Source organism: Microcebus murinus, chromosome 12 (genome assembly GCF_040939455.1).
Source record: "Microcebus murinus isolate Inina chromosome 12, M.murinus_Inina_mat1.0, whole genome shotgun sequence".
NCBI classification, from domain to species: Eukaryota; Metazoa; Chordata; class Mammalia; order Primates; family Cheirogaleidae; genus Microcebus; species Microcebus murinus.
The window spans coordinates 69474911-69490177 of record NC_134115.1 but is presented as its reverse complement, the minus strand read 5'-3'; the positions used below and the strand labels follow the sequence as shown (position 1 = coordinate 69490177).

The 15267-nt window shown below is 50.4% G+C and overlaps 2 long non-coding RNA genes across 2 annotated transcripts in view; one reads left to right on the top strand and one right to left on the bottom strand.

Moving 5' to 3' along the window:
- LOC105855697 (uncharacterized) overlaps positions 1-12976 on the top strand; it is a 30441-nt gene extending 17465 nt beyond the window's left edge. Inside the window, exons 2-4 of the long non-coding RNA XR_001146728.3 lie at positions 1863-2028; positions 2477-2605; positions 12266-12976. This is a non-coding gene — a long non-coding RNA (uncharacterized LOC105855697). The remainder of the gene's footprint in view (positions 1-1862; positions 2029-2476; positions 2606-12265) is intronic.
- Positions 8395-14011, bottom strand: LOC105855698 (uncharacterized). The gene is made up of 3 exons (XR_001146731.3): positions 13590-14011; positions 10451-10627; positions 8395-8892 (listed from the first exon to the last, which is right to left on the bottom strand). It is a non-coding gene; the product is annotated as an uncharacterized LOC105855698 (long non-coding RNA).
- Between the last annotated feature and the right edge of the window lie 1256 nt (positions 14012-15267).

Below are 15267 nucleotides of genomic sequence, written 5' to 3'. Positions count from 1 at the left end.
CTAACCCACACTGTCCCCTCTGCCTGGCATGTAGTTCCTTCTCCTTCTGTGCCTGAACACGCGTCCGTTCTGCTCGCTGGATGACAGGCAGAGAAAGGGAGAGGAATCGCCATGGAAAGAGGAGCGCAGACTGAGGTTTGCAGGGGACGCGTATGATGCGCTCAGTATTCCTAGCCTCGCTTCTCATCCTTCTCCTGGGTGGGCACACATCCTTTCTTTCTCTCAACATCAATGAAAAAGTGGGCATCCCTCGGAGCACAGGCTAAACCCGCCTAATACCAAGGCTGTGTCTACACCCGGCTCACCCACCATCCTCACCCTCCTCGTCTCACTCACATTTGTTTTCCTCTCTGGCCTGGGAAAGCGCTTTGCCCAGCATAGTGCCTGGCTCATCAAGTGTCTTGGAAAGGCCCAGATCAAAGTCACCTCTTCCAAGAAGCCTTCCCAGCACCCTGGGCAAAGCGGCTCTCTGTTCCTACCCAGGGCGCCCCCATCCAGTTGTACACCTGGCAGGGCGGATCTGTTTACCTCTCTCTGCCACCAGTCCCCATTCCCAACACGGAAGCAGCCCGAGCCACCAGCACATCTTCTTTGTCTCTGTGGCCCCACACAGTAGAATCCAACAGCTGGTTTGATTAATTAATTAATCCATCACGGATGGTGCCCGAGACAGTCACAGGGAGGAAGAAACCAGCAGTTTGGAGTCAGACCTGAATGTAACCCCTGCTTTTACATTTGCAGGTAGAAAGTTACTACGTAACTGTGTAAATTTCTAGTCACTCTGGGAGTGTCTGAGTGAGTGAGCACTGTCTACAGTACAGGTGACCCTTGAACAAGACAGGGGTTGGGGACCCTGACCGCCCATGCAGTCAACAGTCAAAAATCTGCATGTAACTTTTGACTCCCCCAAAACTTTACTAATAGCCTACTGTTGGCTGGGTGCCTCACGGATAGCATAGATGGATGATTAATACATTTCTGTATATTGTATGTGTTATACACTGTGTCCTTACAATCAAGTAGGCTAGAGAAAAGAAAATGTTATTGAGAAAATCATAAGAGGCCAGGCACAGTGGCTCATGCCTGTAATCCCAGCACTCTGTGAGGCCGAGACAGGAGGATTGCTTGAGGCAAGGAGTTCAAGACCAGCCTGAACAAGAGCGAACCCCATCTCTATTAAAAATAGAAAAATTATCAGGGCCTGGTTGTGTGTACTGGTAGTTCCAGGTACTTGGGAGGCTGAGCCCAGGAGTTTGAGGTTTCTGTGAGCTGTGATGATGCCATGGAACTCTCAGCTAGGGCAACAGAGTGAGACTCTGCCTCAAAAAAAAAAAAAAATCATAAGAGAAAATATATTTTCTATTCATTAAGTAGAAGTGGATCATCATAAAGGTCTTCATCTTTGTGGTCTTTACATTGTGTAGGCTGAGGAGGAGAAGATGAGGAGGGGGTGGTCGTGCTGGCTCAGCGGTGGCAGAGGTGGAAGGGGCCAAGGAGGTGGAAGGGGAGGCTGGAGAAAGGCAGGCACACTCGGTGTAACTATTATTTTTTTAAAATCTGGCTGTAAGTGAACCCATGTAGCTATGTTGTTCGGGGTCACTTGTAATCCTAATCCTTTGAGGACTCAGAGATCTGGGTCATACTCTGCCCTCAAGCCGAGTTCTGGTCATCCTCTCCCTTCTTTCCAGCTGCCCATGAATTTTCCAGGCCATTTTGATTTTTGGCTCTAGGTGCTGGCTGCCTCTTTGGGTCATGCAAAGGTCTCTCCCATACCACGTGGGTGTCCTGAGCTGGAAGGAAAAGCACCCACTTTGAACTTGGGGCTTACATACCTTATCTTACCTACTTTCTCCCCCGTGCAGGGAAAGGAGATGGTGCCTGCTGGTGCGGCGTGTGTACTCTAAGCCAAGATGCAAACTTCTGTTGTCACTTTTCCAAGAGGAAACAGAGGCTTTCAGTGCCCACCTCTCCTCCCCTCACCCCATCCTCCTGCGTCTACAACTGCAGATGACAAGAGGCCCTGGCCAGGTTCGGTGTCAGAAATGGTATTGGGAGAGGAGGCTGATTCATACTGGTTCACTCATCCCTTCATTCGCTCTTACATTCTCTCACTCATTGCCGCAGCCCCTCGTGTACACGTTCTCTACGTGCATGCAGTATGTGTTTTCTGTGCCAGACCATGTGATGGGAGCAAGGTGCACGAGTAAATGTGACTCAGTCGGTCCCTTCCCCGGGGGAGTTGAGTTTTCTGTTGGCTTCTCTCTGGGCGTGTGGATGTGTGTAGGGGCGGGCGGGAAAGCAGGCCACGGTGAGGTGCAGGGTGCCTTAGAAGTCTCCCAAGAGGAGGCCAAGGATGGAATCCCCCTGTGTTAAGCTGCAAGGTGGGCATGGAGTGCAGACCACAGGGGTGAGTGCAGAGAGGACACTGGAGTGTGGAGATCACAACCCAACCCTAAGGAGCTGCTCTTTGCCCCAGGCAAGTGGAAGCCCCTGAAGGCTGTGAAGCAAGGAGTTAACCAGAGTGCTCATCTACTTCCTTCTTTCATGCAAATGCAGTCTGACCTGCCCTCCCGACTGCAGGTCCCCCAGGTACACAGGGATCAAAGTAAGTGGTGTCACCCTGCTACCAAGCATTCTCTTGATGAATTGGGCAAATCACTTTTATTTCTTTGAGCCCCAAACTAGGAAATACCAGCATTATTGACCTTTGTCACCAAATGGGTGTGACTTACTTTAAAGCAGTAAATATGTTTGTGTATGTGTGGAGGGGGGGGACAGGGGCTTTCCTGTCCATGGACCCCTGTCTATGCCCCTTACCGTGTATCCAGCAGTTACATATGCAGTCCCAGGTGGTCACACTTGGTCAGCATGCCAACTCTGTCATTTTGGGACCACTCAACTGCTTGGATCCTCAGTTTTCCTACCTGTGAAATGAGCATGATCACATTTCCTTTGTAGCCGTGTGAATGAAAAGGGACAATACATAGAGCCAGCACACAGTAAGGACACAATACATGATATTACTGTTATCTTTGTTAATATCAGTAGAATAACTGCCGGGACTTGAGACTCCATCGGAACTGTAAGCTCACTCCATGCTCTGCCTCGACACACTCAAAAGGCCTCAGGGCCAACACCCTTTCATTTCCAGGCACACGCAGTGCCCCCTTCCAAAGTTCCACAGTTTGAGAAGGAAAGAACTGCCAAAGAAAATCCAACGGCATGGTTTTCCTATCAAAGAGAAAAGGAAAGAATGCAAAACAGTTGCCGGAACACACCATTTTTTGTCCAGGGACTTCCTAAAAGTCGAAGGGCCTTTCCACAGTACTCCGGGCCCATGCTTGCCACCAGGCCATTTCCCAGCAGATGCGGCTGGGCTGGTGTCCCCTGCCAGATTCTGGGGATAGGGCAGGGAAGGCCTGGCCAGGTACAGGCGTGCCCAAGGCCTTATCTTCCGGGCCTCGCTGGCCTGCAGCGAAGGCAGAGCAGGCTTTGGGCTGCACCCAGCATTCCCAGGAAGAAGCCCTGTTCTCCTCCAGAGCAGAGACGAAGGCTCCCCCAGCACCCCGGGCCTCCTGCCGCCATGCTCCTCGCAGAGATCAGCTCTTGCCAGTGGGCCAAAGCCCCTTTTCCTCACCGTGCCTCCCGGCCTGTTCTGCTCTCTCATCTGGGCAGAGCCCAGCCTTCATCCAACGCCCTCCCCGCGTGCTGGGGAAGGACACCCGATCCTGCTGGTGCGGCAGGGACAAGGTGCTGGACCCATCGCTGGAGCTCCCTGAGGGCGGGGGACGCTCAGATTCATCTGCGATGGCAGCTGCCAACACCCCCCTCCTGGCACACAGTAGGTGCCCAAAACCGAGAGCTAGTTAAGCAGCTTATCCGGTCCTGGAGCAATTAGATGAGGGAAGCAGAAGAGATCAGCCCTCACTAAGTAGAAGCCAGCGCTAGGAGTAATATTATCTCTTTTAATCCTCATGCTAACCCTGCAAAGTATGTCTTCTTAGACCCACTTCATAGACAGACAAACTGAGGCTTAGAAATAACTTTACCAAAGTTCCAGGGGTAGAAAGTGACAGCACTGGAACTGGAACTAGGTTCATCTGACTCTCTCCCGTGGTAGCCCCTGCATCTCAGGAAAGGGGATGTGAGTGTCCACGCTGACAGGCCTTCAGCCTGCACACCTGGCCCACAGGTGCACCCAGCAATGTGCCCGGCATGGGAAGGGAGAATAAGAACTCTACACCCTCCACGGTCCCCCATTCTGACTGGGAAGACAATGCAGGGAGAAAAAGCAGAGTGAGGATAACAGGAAGTGGCGTTGAGGAGCTTGGGGCGGGCGGGGCAGAGGGCACGGCCTGACTGTGATCGGTGAGTTAGCACAAAAGGGCTCTGGACATCCAGGGCCACACAAATGCCAGGTGCTAACTCCCCTCATCTTCTCGGGAGTCAGGAAAAGTCCACACAGGAGGGGCTTCTAAAATCCAGATGGATTGAGGGAGTAAAGGAATAATTTTAAAAAGTAGTGCTGCCATTTATAAATTGCCTACACTGTCCAGATACTCTTCTGGGCACTGTAGATACATAATTGTATTTAATCCTCACAAAACTGCAAGAGACAAGAGTTATAATTCCCATTTTACAGATGAGAAAATTGAGGTTCAGGTCAGGGAAATGACCACATAGCTGCTAAGCGGCAGAGTCAGAATTTGCACTCATGTCTGACTGTTTCCAATGACTGTTCAGCTCATGAGCCTCAAAAACTACAGGTGCCAAGTAGGTTACACAAATGAGGCTAGCAGGGTGGGAGTAAAAGGAAGAGGTGGAGACGGCAGGAAACCCAAGCGCACGGGCTCTGTTAAAGGGGCAGCTTCTCCCCAGCTTCAGCCAATGCTTGCCATTTGAGAACGCAGACCCTGTGCAGCCAGATCTTTCCATTTCAAGATAAGCTATAAATAATTTCTGTTTCTGGGTGTAAAATCAGACTTTTAAATGTCAGAGAATAATTTTTAAATTGTTTAAACACTTAGAAAATTAAACAAAGCCTGTCTGAAAGACAGATGTGGTCAACATTTTGCAATCTCCGTTCTGCGATGTGGGGTGGCGGAGGGCACCCCGTCCCCTAGAGATGGTCGAGCAAATTCTGGACGACAGCCCCGAGCGGGTGGTGGAGAAGCAATCGGAGGGGCCGTTGCCAAGGTGGGCCCGGTGACCTTTAAGGCTCCTCCCAAGCCCCAGACTGCGTGAATCCAGGAATTGGCAGAGTGGAGACGGGCGGGGCCGAGGCGAGGGGAACGCTGTGAGCAAAGGCCTGGAGCCAGGAGCAGGCCTCTCTGGCCTTCGTTCGCTTCCCGCTCCAAGAGCTCTCGTGTCCCTCCCTTGTGTCCTCGTTTTGGTGATGGCTCTGGCACAGCTCCAGGAAAGGCCCCTTGGCACTTCCTGGACCTGCCTCCAGACTCCTCTCCACCTGCCTGGCACTGCGTCTCCTCTTAAAGCCACTTCTGCAAATGCTCGGCCCACCTAGTCTTGGCCACCCAGCCTAGATGACCCCAAAGGATGGCGGTCTGCCATTTGTCATTTTCCCTTCCAACTAGTCCATGAACTCTCAAGTGCTCATCACGCCCTGGCTGTCCACGGAGGTCTGTGGAAGGTGACATGGCCCCATGAGGAGCAAGACAGATGGGGCCCCTCCTGCACTCACAGTTCCGTTGTGACCACACCATGGTCTAGTCCGGGGCTGGCCGTGCGGGGGCTACTCAGCAGAGACTTGTCAAATGGAGAAAAGTGATGACAAAACGGAGACAGCTTTGACCAGCCGCCTCTCTCACTCCTCGTCCCCACGTCTCCTTCCCACTGCAAGCACCCCGTCCTGTCCACTCCACTTCCCTGGCGTTTCCCCCAAGCATCAGAGGTGGCACAGCGGGGAAAGGCCCAGGGAACCCGAGAAGAAGGTGGTTACAGGTGGTGTCTTTTTTTTTCTCTAATGCTCTCACTGCTCCCCCTCCCCAGCCGTGGCCGAGGCCCCACTTGCAGACACGCTCCTCCTGCAGCTGGAAGCCGGCACACTCCTCCTGCCTCTGCCGTGGCAGGCAGCCCTGAGCCGGCTGCCAGGCCCCGGGTGGAGTACAGATAGCCCAGCCCCCCTTCAAGGACACCGGGAGCCAGCAACTCACCCCCTGGGCACCCCTCCAGATTCCCCTTGAGCCAGGGCCTGAGCACATGGACCCTAATCAACTAAACCCCCACCCTTCCTTCTGCAAACACACTTGTGGCCAGCCGCGGGGTGGGCCAACCAGCAGAGCTGATCTCCGTCAGCTCCCGGCCCCGCCCACACCTACAGTGCTGGCCCCTGACGCTTACCACCCCCCACCGCCCCACCCCCCCAACAGCAGCGGGGCCATCCGAGAAGCGCTGTGAGCCACCCTCTGGACCAGGAGAGGAGCTCAGGGACCAAGGAGGATGCCGAGCTGACTCTGATGGGCTCCCACCCTCACGTCCTCCAGTCCCCTGCTCAAATGCCACCTGTCGGGGAGGCCTGTCCTCACCTCCTATAATCACACACATCCCTACCGCCACCAACCCCATCTATGCCTTATTTGTCTTTATGGGATTTTTTTTCCTTTTTTTTATCAGTTGGCATATCATGATGTGTTCCTTGGTAGGAAATTCACTAGGATAAAAGTTCTATGAGAATAGCAATCTTTTTGTTCTGTTCATTACTACACCTACAGCTTCTAGTACCTAGTGGGGTGCTTTAAATATTTAAGAAAAGAAGGAAGGAAGGAAAGAAGGAAGGAAGGAAGGGTCTCTAAAGAGCGTAGGCCTGGTTAGCCTCCCTCTCTTCCCAGTTGCACCTCTCCTCCAGACTGGTGACCTTATGGCCTTTCAGGAGAAATGACTTTAGCAACCAGTTTATAAACTATCATTTAACCGAGGCCCGCTCTGTGCCAGGCAGAACAGATACGTGATCTCACTTACTCTTCTCAACAACTCTGAGGTCTGTGTCACTCCTCTGACTCGGGCTTTCTCAACCTCAGCACCCTGACATTCGGGCTCAGACAGTTAGTTCTCTGTTGGGGCAGGGTGGGGTCGGGGGTCATCTCGCTGTGCAACGTGGGGCGTCTGGCGGTATCCCCGGCCTCTACCCACCAGAGGCCACCAGCACCCTTACCAAAAATGTCTCCAGACGCCACTAATTGTCCCTTGGGGGGTAAAATCGCTGCATTTGAGAACCTCTATGTTAACTCTACAAATGAGGGAACTGAGGCTCAGAAAAGCTGGAGGAGCTGCCCGATGTTACAACAGAGGCGAGAATTTCCGCTAGGTCTGCCTTGCTTCCGAGCCAGTGTCCCCTCCATCCTGCCAGGCCACTGTCCCCCGCAGGGCAGGACTCACTGCCCAGCGAACAGTCACTGGGAAGACCCAGAGGCCCCTGCCCGGGCCCTGCCGCCGCCCCAGCAAGGACAGAGGACGGAGCGGGGCCCCTGCCGTGCGAGCAGAGCCTTCCCCAGCCGTTGCTGCTGAGTCTAGGGCCAAGCAGCTTGAAAAACACTTACTCACACTCTGGCCGTGCCTGGGAAACATCACCAATGATAAATCATATCTCTTAATTATCTGTGATTCCTCAGGCCGGCCAAGATTTCCTTTTCACGACAAATATTTGCTCTGAGATTCCTCTCCCCTCTGAGAAGGAGAAGCAACACGACCACAGATGCAAGGAGAGCCCCGGGGCTGGTCCCCGAGTTTGCCCAGCGTCTCTGGTCGGCCCGCGGTCCCGCCCAGCCCGTCTGGAGCCGGGGCCCTGCCTGGGCATGCCTCTTCCCGCCACGCTCCTGGTACTAAAGCGCCCGGGTTTCTGTTTTGATTCTCTGGTTTTCTGTTTTCTCAGAAGGGTTCCTGAATTGGAGATGTTCACTCACTTAGATAAGTCCTGTTTGAAATCACTTCTGGGAGGAAGACAGAAACCAAAAGGGCACAGGGCCAGGGTGAAAGGGCCAGGGTTCAAGTGAGCTTGACCCTTTATGGGGAAACTCATTTTGCCCTGCTCAGACCCCTTTGCGCTGTGAGGAGAGCGCCCAGGCTCCCCAGCCCCCACGCATCACAGCCCTTTGTCCTCTGGGGCTCCTTCCAGCTCTATCTCACCCCACCCCACCCCTCTGAGGCTCTAATCATCCAAAACCCGCCATCCGAGAAGCGCTGTGAGCCACCCTGTGGACCAGGAGAGGAGCTCAGGGACCAAGGAAGATGCCGAGCTGACTCTGATGGACTCCCACCCTCACGTCCTCCAGTCCCCTGCTCAAATGCCACCTGTCGGGGAGGCCTGTCCTCACCTCCTATAATCACACACATGATTTTTAAACATGATTTCACACATGTTCTTATCTTTGCAGTGAGTGGGGTTTTATTTTTAATGCTCTGCCCAGAAAACTTCTATTCATACTCCAAAACCCAATCTAAATGTTTCTTCCTTCTTCAATCCCTTCCCCAACCCAGGCAGAGTTCTCCCTCTCTCTCTCTGGGGTCCCTCAGCAGCTTATACAGACGTCTGTTTAACTTGGTTTACACTCTCTTGAAAGCATTTGTGTGACAGGTGTCTTCCTTCCCGTCCACCTGGCTTGGTTGTCCTTGGTCTACTGACATGCATGACTCTCCTGAGTGCATCTTCTAGAAGAACTTGCAGAAGAGCTTTCTAGCACTCAGGGACTCTAACACTATCTTGTGCTAGATTCCGAAGCAGGTGATGTGGGCCACCACTTTCTGTGAGAACAGTCTGGGTTCTGGTTACAGTTGGGTGTCATTGCCATGGAGCTGGGCTCATTGAAGACACTTGATCACGGTCAATCCCTTTCTTCTTGGTGTAAAAGTGTGGAGGCGGCCGGAGGGGCCTGGTCCAGGCTGAAAGAGACAGCAGGAAGCCAATATTCATCGCCGCAGCTCAGCCTCCTTCTTTGAACCCGCAGCTCCCCACGGACCTCCCACAAGCCCAGCTGGGACTCAGGGACATTCTCTCCTGCTCAGGTCCTGGTGATGAGAAAGAGGCTTGCCGCCCAGACCCAGCTGCCTGACCCTCCACAAGTCCTGAAATGTCACACCCTAGCCCCAGAGAGAACCACCACACCTGCTTGGACTTGTGTGACCAATGAGAAGCGGCATCTGTGGTCCCTGGAGGAACCTGGGTTGTGGTAGGTCTGTGACACTGTGCTCACGGCAGACATGAGGTTGCCCTGGGAAGCAGAGGCACCCGACTCCCTTATCTGCCCAATGCCCTGAGTGTATGAAACAGCAGATACATTTGGAACGCTGCCCCAGTGCAGTCATTCAGAAAGTGGCTCCAGGCCCCGCTCAGGAGTTACCAGGCTATGAAGGGGTAGAAAACCCAGAGACCTTTAACTGATGGCAGGAGATGGGACTAAGGATGAGGGTGAGTCTATAACTTAGGGACAGACAGCAGGAGACATTGAGTGACAATGTCAGGACTTGTGTTGTTAATTCTTTAAGCAGTTTGCAGCGAGAAGAGCGGCATGATTCGATCCGGGTCTCAGCTCACCCCAGCTGCAAGCTGAAGACACCAAAGGGGCGGTGCTAGGAGCCAAGAGTCAAGAGAGGCTCTTGCAGCTGCCACTGGGAGAACTACCAGGCCCTGAGCTGCTGAGCTGCGGAAACTAGGAAGCAGGGGCAAATCTCAAAAGTCTGAAATCCCGAAAACCAGCAGGACTTGGTAGCTTCTCAGACTGGTGGTTCAAGAGGGAGGGTCATCAGGATGGGTGCGCTGGCTTCAGTAACTAACTGAGCGGTGGTGCCATCAGCCAAGACAAGAAATAGCGCCCGAGGGACCATTTGTCAGAGACAGTGGAGGCCAGGAGGACAGCAGGGACGATGCAAGCGTTGCTGTGGGTCTATTCTCTTAGAGGTCCCGGGCAACACCCAAGTGAATAGGGAGACGCACGAGCTAACCTCAGGGCAGAAATGGAGGCTGGAAATACAGCACAGAAGTTGTTAAATCTACCGAAAACCATGCATCTGTCCTGGAGAGTGTGCAGACAGGAAAGAGAGGGATTCGTGCAGAGCCGAGAAGGTACCCAGCAAGGTAAGAGGCAGAGGTAGGAGATGCCGGTGAGGAAGCAGCTAGCACAACACCTGGCACATAGAAAGTGCCCTAGCTATTGGCAGTTCTCTACCCAACTGGCGATTAATGTGAACAATAGCTGTCGCTGTCAGTGAGTTACTGAACTCTTACTGGGCGGGAAGGTTAAGCACTCCCTAAAGAGCTATGTGGTTTCCAAAGCCTGTTGCTGTTACCCCTATTTTCAAGATAAGGGAATAAAACCCTAGTTTATAGACGGGGAAACCGAGCCCAGGATGGCAATGCACAGGCCGTCTCGGATGAGTAGCCCTAGAACACACAGGAAAGCAGTGAGCACAGTCCCCAGCCCCAAACCCCTGTCCCACCTACCAGTTGTGCTGCCTCTGCAGATTTTTGCTGGCCCTCCTGGGGAGTCCGCAGCTCAGCCCCAGACAGCACAGCACGTCTTGACTCCAAGTCAAAGGGCCTGAAGAAAACCCTCCAAGGTCTCCTGGCTGCCAAACTGTGATTGCAAAACTACTTCTGATGATTTAACTGTAAATGAATCTGAAACATACGGACTGAATTTCCCTTGAACTACGCATTAAAATTTTCATTTGATTAAAAAAAAAAAAAAAAAAAAAACAGGGCCCTGTTGAAAAATTGCAAAGAAAAAAAGAAAGAACAAGGTGGTGAATATGCGGAGGTCGAAGGGGTATGGAAAGGGAAGAGCAGTAGGGAGAGAACGCTTTTGGACACCCCCCAAGTGCAAGGCAAGGGAGAGATTTTACGAAGGACTGTGAATTTCTTCTGCCTCTGGTTGAGGGTACATAGCTGGAACTGACAGCCCTGTATGGGGTTGTCCAGTGACTGCGGAGGAGTGGCAGCTTAGGAAAGAGGAAACTATACCTGCAAGGTGGTGCATGTGTGCAGGCAAGTAACTGAAAAAGAAGAAAAGTATATATACTACATGGGTACGTGTGTGTGTGTGTGTATATATATAAATATGTATGTATAGGAACAATCTTCTCTATATAGAGATATAAAGATATATAGATATATTTAGGATATGTACATATATAGACACATAAATATCACCAAGCTCCAAGTAATTGCTTGGGGAAGAAAAAAAGCCTGTTACATATAAAATTTAAATTACATATAAAAAATATTATATTTATTTTATATACAAATAATACAAACCTTAAACATTTTATATATATTCTAAATATACATATTCTAAAAATATCTATGCTAAATATATATATTCAACTTTTTAAAAATATATGTAGTATTAATATATACGTGTATATTCTGAAACAAAACACAAAGGGAACAGAACCGACAGGAGAGCAGTGAGTGTTTAATAAACCTGACCTAGCTCTCATCTTAATCCCTGGTTATTGGGAAGAGGCCAGAAATAGCTATTGGGATTTTTAGGGGCTGCGCTTCTGGTGGCCTCGGGGCCAGTGTGTTTAACTGGAGATGGGGTGAGACTCGCTCCGTCAGTGGGTCTGAGCTGGACACACAGGTGGGAGCTCGTTGCCATGCAGAGCAAGGACCCACAGGTCTTCAGCATCTTCACATCTGCCGCCTGCTCTGATTGGATATTTCCACGTATCCACTGCCCGCTCCTGGAAGTCACAATTTCTGGCTGAAAACTTCTAAAGGGGTGAAGAGAAACCCCCTTCTAAATAAACACAGAGATTGTCTTTGCCAGAGAAAGGCCACCCGCACAGAAGCTCTGATTTCCAATTATGAAGGGCCCAGAGCCACAGTCCAGGCTTAAGAGTGGTGATGGTGGCAGGGCGCAGTGGCTCACGCCTGTAATCCTAGCACTTTGGGAGGCCAAGGCGGGAGGATGGCTCAAGGTCAGGAGTTCGAAACCAACCTGAGCAAGAGCGAGACCCCCGTCTCTATTAAAAATAGAAAGAAATTAATTAGCCAACTAAAAATATATAGAAAAAATTAGCAGGGCATGGTGGCGCATGCCTGTAGTCCCAGCTACTTGGGAGGCTGAGGCAGGAGGATTGCTTGAGCCTAGGAGTTTGAGGTTGCTGTGAGCTAGGCTGACGCCACGGCACTTACTCTAGCCTGAGCAACAAAGTGAGATTTTGTCTCAAAAAAAAAAAAAAAAAAAAAAAAAAGAGTGGTGGTGGTGGTGAATAGCAGTGATAGTTTTTATTTCGTGTTTTTTCTCCCCAGTAAATTCTACGATCCTGTTCAGTTGTGTTTTCTTTGCTTTCCCAACCCTTCAGTGCTGTTAGGAAATAGGTTTGGGGAACACTTGTTCAAAACACAACAGCAGAAAATGGATGAGCAGCCAACAAGTTTTTCAAATGAACTATTTGGCAGCCCTGCCACAGATTACCACGCTGGTGCAAACCTCAACTCACTGCAGGGTCACAGATGTCAGAATCGTGTGGACTCAGAAATATGCACAACAACAACTGGAGCGTCCATCATTATGCCTGGCCCCACCAACATTGCAAAATGCTGGCCAGAGAAGAGGGGACAGACCATTCAGTCGCAGCCTTTTCCGAGTGAAGGTGGGGTCCTGCAGCTACAATTCAGTTGTCAATAGGACTGGGAATTTTTTGGCAAAACCCATATAAAGTGGACCTTTTCATGCATGTGCCTGTAAACAAAAAGGGGGGGTGCTTTCTTTTAGGAGATTCTTGTCAGCAAAAGAGAATGGGAATTTTGCCAAGGCTGCAAAGGGATGGGTATACACTCTGCTGGGAATCTGCCAGTTCTTTGGGCACAAGGCAAGAGTTAACCCTTGGTAGAGTGTAAGAAGTGAGATGATCCACAGCTGACGTCAACAGCTCTGACTCAGAAGCCAGACCGCATCAGTTCAAACCTCAGCTATGAAACTACTTGCTGTGGGGCCTTGGGCAAGTAAATGAACCTCTCTGTGCCTCAGTTGCCCCACCTATTAAATGGGCCTAATAAAAATTTTAACTATGTTGTAATGACAGTCTGAGGATTAAATGTGGTAAACATGACAAGGATTTACACAGTGCCTGATGCATAGGAAGTTCTCAATAGATAGTGGTTGTGATTTTTGTTGTTTATTTGTTGTTGTTGCTGTTGCTGTTAGTTTCACCAAAATAAAAAAGCAGAGAAAAATATGCTTTGCTTAAACTGGTGAAAGCATGAATATGTTGTGCATGAATCCCTGTCCTAAATATCATAGAAATATTTATTTACTATGGAGACTCCACCAGAAATCACACTATATTTATCTACTTACTAAGTCATTGATTGATTCATTCTTACATTCTTTTAACAATAGCACTGAGGGGTAGCAATTTGAATAAGACATGGTTCCTACTCTCATGGGATTCTTAGTCTAGTTGAATAGATAAATGTGGACAGAATGATGACACAAGGCACACTCTCCCACATTCTAAATAGAAGAGTCCTCAAAAGCCAGAAGAAACACAGATCCTACTTGTCAATTTTGGCCGAGCCCAGACACCTGCTCTGCCAGGACACCTTTCCTGACACGTCCTCCTGCCCTCACCTTCTTTCCTTTAGCATCACAGCACACAGCAGGACTCAAAAGCCACTGCCTCCTCTTCTAGATTGGTCCTCCTTGAAGGTAGGGTTGATGCCAGTGTCATGCACCAATAGCTTCCCAGCGTAGGCTTATGGTCCTCATTCAGAGAATGAATATATGAATGGATGAGAGAGGGAGGGAAGGAAGGAAGGAAAGAAGGAAGGAAGGGAGGGAGACAGGGAGGGAGGGATAAGATAAAGTGGATTGAAGACGATAATTCCAGATTATCAGCAACAAATGTGTTAGGAGGCAGTAATACTGGTTTTAGACAACACTGTCCTCACAACCAAGAGATCCAAGCAGAGAAACCATGGCCTGACTTTAAGTGCATTTATCTTCATCAAGAAGACATGCGTCAGTATTGAGATCGGAGGATCTCCAGGCTAAGCTAGAACTCTTTCAGCTAGAGAGCTGTTGAGCTGGAGGTCAGCTTGTACCATGTCACAGTGACAAGTATTGATGTAATAACACAGTATCAATTACCCATGGAAACGGGCCATCAGGAAACTTGCATAAGCATGACCCATACAAAGTAGCCTTGTAACCTCATTATAGAATCCACTGGCCAGCCTTGCAGCCAATGGAGACCCACAACGAAGTGGGAAGGGAAAGGAATGTTGATGAGAGTTTCATAACAGTCCAAGGACGGTGCTAAGTCCTTTACATACAGTAATGGAAAGTCAGTGGTATTATTTCCATTTTATAGCTAAGGATCTGGAGGCTGGCAGAAGGTGAGCAATTTGCCGAATGCCACACAGCTATTAAAAGTCAAGGATGGGACTTGAACCCAGGCTTGCTGACTTCAAAACCTGTGCTCTTGCTTTTGAATCACAGTGTCCTTCTTCTCTTTCAGGCTATGATGCCCGTTTCTCAAAATCATAAACTGCTCTTTTCACTATCATTTGGCAACTGCACACAGTTCTTCAGGGAAATTGGGGAGCCCAGGATGAAAATTCCACCCATGGATTATCTTAAATTGCTTGTGTTTCCTTGAAAAAAATGCCTGGCACTACCAACAGCTCTGGTCTGGTTTCTAGCAGTGGCCAGAGTCTTGTTCAACCAGGAGGCTCTGAGAATCGATTGGTTGTGGTCCTCCTAACGTTTGACACCAACAGATGCTCTGAATCAGAAGCTGCCATCTGTCCATGACACTCAGCTTTATGGCGGTTCCAGGCCCTCACCAGCCCCTGAAGAATCGGCCTGGCTCCGTCAGGGCACTGCCACGGCGAATCCAAGGCACTGGAGGAATGCCAGCTTCCCAGCGGGAACGCTTGGGCAGACTTTTGGATCCCGGGTGTGTTCAACTGCAGAGTGAAGACAAAGGCTCCTAACGAAGAGGTCTACCCCCAAAAGACATGCCATGTGTAGAAGAAGGGACAATATTTAAGTGGGTCATGGGAGAGAGGTAGCAGGAAAAACACCAGCTTTGCCATCGCTTGAGAGACCAGGGAAATGGGAACTCCGTGTCCTGAGCCCACTGAGCACACTGTGCCAGCACTGGGCTGGGCACTTCACAGGCTTCATCTCCAGTGCGCACAGTGGCTTTTTGAAGTCAGAATGACTATCTCCATTTTACAGATGAGAAAACCGAGAATCAGAAAGCGAGTTGTCCAAAGTCATTAACTCCCTATGCTAACCTCTG